Source organism: Carcharhinus amblyrhynchos, chromosome 9 (assembly GCF_965287045.1).
Source record: "Carcharhinus amblyrhynchos chromosome 9, sCarAmb.v2.hapA, whole genome shotgun sequence".
In the NCBI taxonomy this organism is placed as follows: domain Eukaryota; kingdom Metazoa; phylum Chordata; class Chondrichthyes; order Carcharhiniformes; family Carcharhinidae; genus Carcharhinus; species Carcharhinus amblyrhynchos.
Window position 1 is genome coordinate 43,398,024 of NC_137332.1, and position 10,308 is coordinate 43,408,331.

Consider the following 10,308-nt stretch of genomic DNA (forward strand, 5'->3'; position numbering starts at 1 on the left):
GAAGAACATACAAACTCCACACAGACAGTTACCCAAGGCTGGAATCAAGCCCGCGTCCTGCCACTGTATGACAGCAGTGCTAACCACTGTGGCACCTTGCTGCCCTTAAATGGAATAGATTTCAAATAGATATAGCAACACAAAGCAGGGCATCTATGAGGCACTGTGTATCATTATCAGCAACAGCACAACCACAATCTGTAACCCCATGCCACAATTCCCATCAAGCTGGGGAAATGAAGAGTCCAGGGCAGCACTAGGCATACCTAAAAATGAAGGGTCAAGCTGGTGAAACAACAATGCAGGACTAATTACATGCTAAACTGCAGAAACAGCACGCAATGAATAGAGTTAAACAATCCTGCAATCAATGGATCAGATCTAAGCTCTGCCGTCTTGCCAAATCCAGTCCTTAGTGGTGATGGACAATTAAACAGCTCACTAGAGGAGGAGGTTCCAGAAATCACAGTTCTCACTGATTGGAGAGCTCAGTGCATCAATGCAAAAGAGAAAACTGAAGAATTTCCAACCATGTTCAGCCAGAAACATTATCTCAACCATGAAGCTGATGGAATGAGCTACACTTTGGATATCTCCCACCACGGATCTTACTTCCAGTCTTAGGCTCGCCACTGCAGCTGCCATCCTTGTAGTGTTGGCCTGGATGCCTCGAATTGCTGGCACAATCTCCTGCATAATTACCCATAGAGTTCCAGCAACTATATAGTATTAGACAATAATGCCTGGAAAGAAGTAGTATCGATATTTATTCAGCTGACGAATAGAGCGTACAGAAATGTTAGATTCTATTATTTGCTTATCTTTATAATATTAATCAGTTTAGTAGCTATGTTACACTTTATCAATGACTGATTAAGAAGCCTAAGATTATTTATGATCTCTATCATCATATTAACAGTACTTAATGTTATGATCCTGGATCAGACCTCTAATTATTTGGAATTCCAGCTAGGAGTCAGTAACAATTTTTAATGCAGACCATGTTTGAAACTTGCTAAGAGAATAAAACCACAAGATTTTATGAGTTTTGAACAAACAAAATAAACATTACTATCCAAGGTCAAAAAGATAAATCAATTTACAATATCTACCTTATACTTGAACGTTCACAATTAGCATGAAATACATGTGAATTAGCAAGCCAACTGTGGTCAGACACACCACACTGCAATAAATGGCAAATGAACCTAAGACAGATTCTATGGTTTTCTGAACAACCCATCCAGGCATCAGTAAACTCTGTGGACCAATCAATCTCACAGAAAAACTGTTCCTTACAAAAGATTCAATCTCTATCTGTGAAGATCTCACCTTAGAAATCACTCCAAATGTTGCTCCAACTTGGAAGGCCATCACAATGACCCACCAAACTGAAAGGCTTTCCCAAGACTCATTTCTCCTCAATTCCATATTTGGACTTCAGCAGCAATTTACAAGCACGCTTTCAGCTCTTCAACAGCCCAGAGCAGAACACTATAGTTCTAGAGGGGTACATTTGTACTCAGTGTCTGCAGCTTTCTTCAATCTTCAGCTTTTCTCCCTAGCCCTCATTACTACAAGTCTGCCAGCCACAGCCTTTTTCTGCTCCGAGTCTCTTTCTCTGCTCCTCTCTTTTCCCTTCACTGGATTTGTCCTTTGTCCCTGTCCCCTCTCAGCTCCTTGTCACATGATCTGGATTTTCACACTAGTTTCTTTTTGAACAGGTATACTTGGTCCATCCTCTACCTGAAAATGTTTAAAGCATTGGATTGCACATATACTGCCCCTTCTGTGCATGCACAGAAATTTCTGATGCATGCTGAGCAGAGTAGTTCCTGCCCCCTCCCCCTCCACTCAAAGAGAATGTAAGTCAGATCTCTTATCAGTCTACACTTTAAGTTTAAAATCCCTTTCAATTAATCACATTTACATCAAGATATACATGAGATATTAACGTCTGCTGAGAAATGTAGCGTTCAATGGTTTAAATGATCAGTGTCTGATAATGTTAGTCTCTATTCTCAAATGTTAGACTGACCTATATCACTATTCTTAATTGATTAAGCCTAAATGTAGCTTCTGAGAACAAAAGTAAATGGAAGCTTTTAGAGAAAGTCCTGAGAAGTCAGAGCTAGGAACATGTGTGTAGAAAATCTGTGATTGCTGAGGTATTTTAAAGCACTGTGAATGATCCTGTTGTAGGCTTAGAACTAGTGTAATCTCTGCATTACTTTGAGGTAGTTCAAATATATAAGATGTACAATGAACTGGCAAATGTACACCAGGGAGAGGTGGAAGCTGTATTGGTTTTAATTGTTTTTTTTACAGTAACCTACTATGGTCATTTTTTTCAAATTTATCGTTATTCCTTAAGTTATGTTTCAAGCCAATTTTTAAACCCAATTTCTCGGTCACACTGAAATCACATCACAGTGGCACAGTGGTTAGCACTGCTGCCTCACAGCCCCATGGACCCAGGTTCAATTCCCTGCCTCGGTCACTGTCTGTGTGGAATTTGCACATTCTCTTCGTGTCCACATGAGTTTCCTCTGGGTGCTCAGGTTTCCTCCCATAGTCTAAAATATGTGCTGGTTAGGTGGATTGGCCATGCTAAATTCTCCCTCAGTATACCCAAACAGGTGCTAGAGTGTGGCGATTACAGGATTTTCACAATAACTTCATTGCAGTGTTAATGTAAGCCTACTTGTGATGCTACTAAATAAACTTAAACTTAAAACTTAAATTGTTTGTCCCGTCAAGTTAAAATAAAAGCTTCCCATTACTGACAGCTTAATAACAAACCAAATGCCTTCTCCAGTTGACAGCAAATTCTTTTTTTTGCATTAATGTTTTCTGAAAGGAAGTCAGTGGTTAACTGCCATAAATTACTCTGACAAGACGCTAGTGCCAGAAAGCTCTTGTTAGCACTACCTCATTAGGGGCTTCAGTTTTATACAAGAAGGTGATTTCGCATTGGTAAAACTGTACACATTATTCTCAAAGCAGTGCAAATATGACATTAAATATTGACAAATAATTCCCCAGGAAGAATGTTGCACTTAACTGTGTCAACAATATGCATAATATTAATGGTACACACGGGCAGAACATACTTATTTCACACAAATATGATTTTGTGAGCAGTGTGAGGAAGGAGTATTGATTTGTATCACTGGCTTGCAGCACCCTCAGGATTGTAAGGTTGGTTCAACAAACTCACTGCAAATATTTTAAACTTTGCGTTGCACTATTTATCATTGTAAAGGAACAGGTATGAAAGCCTGATGGAGCTATCTTCCCAAAATCATCTTGCATGACTTCTCAAAATGGGAACTATGTGCAGATTGGCAGCCTTGATCTCTCTGTTTAGGTCAGATAGTATAGACATTTCCTTTGAAATTGTTGACTTTAAATTATGGCACAGTTTCCCTGAAAATTATTTGCTGCACATTTGGAGGCGGGAGCCACATATTTGATAAACCTAACTCTTGTAGCTATTTTATTAGTCAGTGAAATAGAAGAGATTTCAAGATTGACAGTCAAATTATAGAGGTGACAGGGTCTACTTTGATAATATTCTTGCAAAGAATGAAAGACTGACATGTATATTCATTAGCTGTCAAAAAACAAATTGAAATGTGATGGGAGAGTATAAGTGACATTTTCCCCACAAAAAAGTGGAGGGGGTGTGTTGGAATTGGCCCATGTTTTTTGGGTAAACTACGGAAATGTTGCTTGTGATGTGTGTGCATACAGTTTTGATACATTATGCGCTGGACTCCATATTCATAATGCAGTTTGCATGTACACACCGAACAACTTCAGACAACTTGCAGAACAGAAAAGTGATTATGTCTGTCAGCATGTAACACTGATTTAACACCAACACTGAATCTCCATGCTCCAGCCATGACCTCTCTTAACCTTACACACATGAGCATGTGCTCAATGGCATAAAGAATTTCCCACCAATGCTAATTAAAGGGATCATGAACTACATACAGGGTTAGTTGCTGGATTATTTCTTCCAGCTGTTGTTATAACTCTATGTGTTCTCCCACATTGTTTTCAACAGTCGAGGGGGAGTGGTCCAGCTAGACTCGCTACGTATTTTTGTGGTGACTTAAAGGCTGCATTCAAATCAATTGCTTCTGGACATGGATGACCTCATATGGCTTCATTTTGGCATTGGCTTTGAAACAGTTCAAATACATGTTTTAATTCATTTTTGGGACATGGGCATTGCTGGCTGGCCAGCATTTATTGCCCATCTCTAGTTGCCACTGCTGTGACTCTGGAGTGACATGTATGCCAGACCAGGCAAGGATGGCAGACTTCCTCCCCATTAGTGAACCAGTTGGGATTTTCCAACAATCGGCAATGGTTTCTTGGTCATCAGTAGATTTTAATTCCAGATATTTTTTACTGAATTCAAGTTCCACCATCTGCCCGGATTCGAACCCGGGTCCTCAGAACATTAGTTGAGTCTCTGGATTAATGGTTTAGCAATAATATGACTAGGCCAGCATCTGCCACCTGCAATATCGAACCTGAAGTTTAATTCCAGCCTGTTTGTAAATCTCTCAAAATCTGCTGGTGAATTTTGTCACCTGGAAGTTTTCCTGCTGTTAAACTACAAAGTACAGTCATGATCTCATTGAATGGTGGAGCAGACTCAATGGGCCAAATGGCCTACTTCTGTTCCTATGACTTATGGTGTTGCGGATGGAATTCTTCAGTGAAAAGAAATGATGGTGTGAAAGCATATCAATAAAATAAGGGCACAATATGATGGCTCATTGGTTAGCACTGCTGCCTCACAGTGCCAGGGACCCTAGAAGAGGGAAGAGGCTTTTCTCTGTGTTCTCTGGCCATCTGACACCTACGCTCTTCTTTTCCCAGCACTAGTCCAGTGCACTTGTACCCAGTATCCAATTATCCAGCCCAAACTTTTGTCCATGAGTTGGGAGGACAAAGTCAGGTGAATTCCAGGTTCCATGAACTAAAATGGTTACACAGCCATCTTAGTTCAGTTGTTTGCAGAGAGCAACTATATTAGGAGTCGGGGCGAGTGATCCCAGAAGTAGTGAGAACATGCCTGGTGCAGAGGCAGGTCACGTCGAATACCTACCTCAAGGCTCTGACCCTGTGTCCACAGTGTTTTTAAAGAACAAAACATAATCCCATTAGCCTTCACCATTCACACAACCCTCAGAACCCATAACTCCTCATGCCCCATCCATGCCAAGTTATGCCAACGCATGTCCTGTACCCACCCGATAACTCTTCGTACTTTGCTGTATCAAACCCTCATGGCTCATTACACCCTTCAAGCCAACCTATGCTCCTATATCCACCCGTGGGCCCTCATATCCTCCATGCCAATCTATGTCCCTATAACCAACCATGGCCTTTTCTAGCCCCTATGCCAACTCAGTTCCAACATGCCAACCCACTTTCCCCCTCAATACATTTTGCCCTTACACCTATCATGCCAGCTCACCCAGTATTCACCATGGGCAGACTTCAGGACCCATGCAGATATGAGATAAAATAAAGTTCCATTAATTGGAGTTCTAAATGTCTATTGCAGATTTTACTATTTGAAAAAAGAATACTCTTGTAAAGCCTTATAACAACAAACATTTAATTCAAGTGCACAATTCCTTATAATAACAAGAATTGGAATTCATAGTGCCACTTCAAAGAGTCTATAACCACTCAAAGCATGAAATGGCAGGTACCTTACTGTGACAACGGATGGCAATTTGAATTGGTGGCAAGGGAATTGAGTTTGTTGAGATGATGGCTCTGGACTGTCTAATGTTTAACTGGGAGAATTACAAATCAACTGCTAACAACACAACGATGGTTGAGAGGTCAGCTGAGTGTCATCGGTATACATGTGGAATTTGATGGCATGTTTTACGATATGTTTTACGATAATGTCACTGATAATTACACTCACCAGAGCTTGCAGGGGAATATTCTAATGTGGTGGAAATAACTTAATTTTATGTTTATCGCTCACTAAGCATAACTATATTTCAATGCATTTTTCTGCTGTTGAAATACAGTACTGAATTTCATTAAAGACATCTGGACTTGGTAGGTTAGTGCTGCACAATTGCAAAGATCAATTCACAATTGCTAATCCATTAGTAAAGCAGGCCTTGCATCTGAAAGGGCCAAGGGATCTGACTCATTTTTTTTATTGTGAAGTCTGGATAAAGGGCTTAGCTGACAAGCAGATCTCCAAAGTTGTAAGGAGCAGGAGAAGTGACTAGCTGATGTTCAGGAATGACAGTAAGAAGTCTCACAACACCAGGTTAAAGTCTAATAGGTTTATTTGGTAGCACAAGCCACAAGCTTTTGAAACAAGCAAAGTGGATTGGTACGAAAAGCTATTGGGTGGATCCAGGGCATACGAAGAAGGAGTGTTACTCCTTCGGGTGAGCGAGGAGTTGTATTCACAAACAGAGCTTATATAGACACTGTTGTAGGTAAAATAATACCTCTGAGACTGTTAGTGAGTCATAAGAACATAAGAACATAAGAAATAGGAGTAGGAGTAGGCCATCTGGCCCTTCGAGCCTGCCCCGCCATTCAATAAGATCATGGCTGATCTGTCGTGGCTCAGTTCCACATTCCCGCCCTCTCCCTATAACCCTGAATCCCCTCTCTTATCAAAAACCCATCAACTCGCGTCTCAAAATACAGTGGTTTTTAATTCAAAACTCTGGGGTTTATTCCAGAATTTTGGGAGAAGTAGGACTACCAGACTTCTCATAGAACACAAACACAAGTGGGCATTTAAGAACATAAGAAATAGGAGCAGGAGTAGGCCATCTAGCCCTTCGAGCCTGCCCCGCCATTCAATAAGATCATGGCTGATCTGTTGTGGCTCAGTTCCACTTTCCCGCCCTCTCCCCATAACCCTTAATCCCCTCTCTTATCAAGAACCCATCAACCCGCTTCTTAAAAATATTTAGCGAGGCAGCCTCCACCACTTCAACGGGCAGAGAATTCCAGAGATTCACCACCCTTTGAGTGAAGAAGTTCCTCCTCAACTCCGTTCTAAACCGCCTCCCCTTTATCTTGAGGCTGTGCCCCCTAGTCCTACTGTCTTTTTTGAGCGGCAAGAGTCTCTCCACCTCTATCCTATCCATCCCATTCATCATCTTATACGTCTCAATGAGATCTCCCCTCATTCTTCTAAACTCTAACGAGTACAAGCCTAGTTTATTCAGCCTCTCCTCATAGCTCAATCCCCTCAACTCCGGTATCAGCCTAGTAAACCTCCTCTGCACTCCCTCCAGGGCCAAAATATCCTTGCGCAGGTGCGGCGCCCAAAACTGCACACAGTACTCCAGCTGCGGCCTCACCAATGCCCTATACAGCTGCAGCAAGACCTCCCTACTTTTATATTCAATCCCCCTCGCTATGAAGGCCAGCATCCCATTTGCCTTCCTGACCACCTGCTGCACCTGCAAGCTGGGTTTTTGCGACTCATGCACAAGGACATCATGAGTCTTAGTGTCAATCATGATTCCAAGTTCCAATTCCTGCCAGACCTCCAGATCTTCCTTCCTCGGTCGTGATACAGCCCCAGATTTAATCAGGAATTACAGTCCTGCAGTCATGACACAGGCTTAATCTGGTCACAATTCAAACCCCTTCAGCAGCAGTACTGGCATCCCCATGTTTGAAGTTACTTGTGTGATCGCGGCTGTCCCAGCAGGACTGTTCCCGTTAAAAGCCGATATCGTAAACTACCATCTGTGTAACGATGGTAACTAACACAAATAGATAAGATTTACAAAGTCTACAAAATAACAGCCACATTAAACTATCTGCCTTTATACAAATGAGAGTTAAAGCATGTAAGACATGAACAAACAACTTATATTAATGCCAAGAACAGTATAAGCTAAAGGAGATCAGTCATGATGAAGGGTTATGTTTGTGACATATTCTAGGTACAAAATCCATTAACCCTTTCCCTTCTTCAGGTACAAAATGCATTCACCCTTTCCTTACTTCAAAACAAACTCAGTTTCCAAAATTATGGTTGGAATGTGAGTCTTTACAGGTAATCAATGTGAGTGAAGAGAGGATTAAGCACAGAGATGTGTATTGGCTCCAGCCAGGACAGTTAGTGAGATTTTGCAAGCCCAGGCATGTGGCGGGAGTTACAGATAGTGTGACATGAACCCAAGATCCCGGTTGAGGCAGAACTTAGCTATCAGTTTCTGCTTAATGATTCTGCATTGTCGTGTGTTGTGAAGGCCACGCTTACCTGAAGATCAGAAGCTGAATGACCGTGACTGTTGAAGTGTTCCCCAACAGGAAGAGAATACTCCTGCCTGATGATTGTCGAGCGGTGTTCATTCATCCATTGTTGTAGCATCTGTATGGTGTCCCCAATGTACCATTCCTCGGAACATCTTTTCCTGCAGCATATCAGGTAGACAACATTGACTGAGTCACAAGAGTATGTACCTGGTGGATGGTGTTCTCACATGAGATAATGGCATCCGTGTTGATGGCCTGGCATGTCTTGCAGAGGTTGTAGTGGCAGGGTTGTGTGGTGTCGTGATCGCTGTTCTCCTAAAGGCTGGGTAATTTGCTGCGGACAATGGTATGTTTGAGGTTGTGTGGTTGTTTGAAGGCAAGAAGCGGGGGTATGGGGATGGCGAGATGTTCGTCTTCATCGATGACATGTTGAAGACTCCGGAGAAGACTCCCATGATTGGGTTAGGGCACCTTTTAGGGGCCAATTTTCACAACATTTGTCTGGTGGGGACAGGCAGCAACAGGATGGAAATGGGAGTGCATCACCTAAAGCTGGGTGCCAAAAGCACTGAAGTTGTTTCTGGAGCACCTGTCCGCCTTAGGCAACTGGAACATCTGTAGCCAATTCCTGAGGCAGGGGTGCCAAGGGACCCCCCACTCCTTCATCAAAAAGAACGGAAATGCTTTGAAGTGATTTTAAAATATATATTCTTTTGGAATGCAGGCCACAGTCCAAGACTGGTTGCCTGAGAGTACCTTTGCCAAACATATGGAGTTCAGTCCAGCTGTTTGCTAATATTATTATATAATTGTTCACATATTTGGGGTTCCCTGTCTATTCATAGAAGCCTGACCATGGAGTATTGAGGAACTGGAAATATTAAACAACACTGCTGACTTTATCTTGTTGTGAAGCTTGGTGTCAGTTTCACACTGGTGCCTGGAATATAACAGTGTTAATTTAAAGATGTACAATATTATTGGGAATACAAAATACAAATATGTAATATAAGATTATTTATCCCTATTGAATATTTTGTGGGTGAAGTATTAGACCAGCAGCTGTCTCTCATCTTTAACTATTCCTCTTGCTTATCAGTCAGTTAACATGTTGAACTTCCTGACAAAGAAGGGTATTTTATTTTCTGTTAGACATGCCCCACGCAGTACCAATCTACTAATTCTGCTTTCAAGTAAGAGGGCATCAGATACAAATTTTAAAACAGAGACAAACTATGATACTATACATTCTGGGACGCCATTTTCATTACTATAAAAGGAAAATACTGCGGATGTTGGAAATCTGAAATAAAAACAGAAAAATATAAGAACATAAAACTTCCATATTACCCTCTCCAGAGAATTGCATACATGATTAAAACACAAAATGCTGGAAAATCTCAGCAGGTCTGACAGCATCTATGGAGAGACAATACTGATTTTAAGTCTGTATGATGCTTGGTCAGATTCTTTCTCAGCAGATCTAACAGATGCTGTTAGACCTGCTGAGATTTTTTGTTTCAGATTTCAGCATAGTTATGCAGACAATGGCCTGAATTTTCCTCCTGTCAGGCATGCAACGGTAGGACTAGGACTGGGCTGAAATAGTTGGCTCCAGAGCATGGTTTCACACTGGCCCACCAAATAACAGATAGCTAGAGTGAAGTGTGTCACAAAAAAAGTAAACAGTTCTGACGAAGGGTCTTTGACACTCAAAATGTTGGCTCTATTCTCTTTTCACAGGTGCTGTCAGATCTGCTGAGATCTTCCAGCACTTTCTGTTTTGTTTCAGATTCCAGTATCCACAGTAATCCGCTTTCAATTTGAACACATAATCCTGGCTGACTCTTTGCTGCAAAACTGTGGGAGAGATACATCATTGGAGGAGCCATCACTTTTGGGTAAGTTCTTAAACCAAGATCACATCTGCCCAATCAACACATCTCAAGCAAGAAGTTTAAATAACAACATTATTAATCTTGCTGCAGTTTGAGAAAATCAACTGCCATGTTT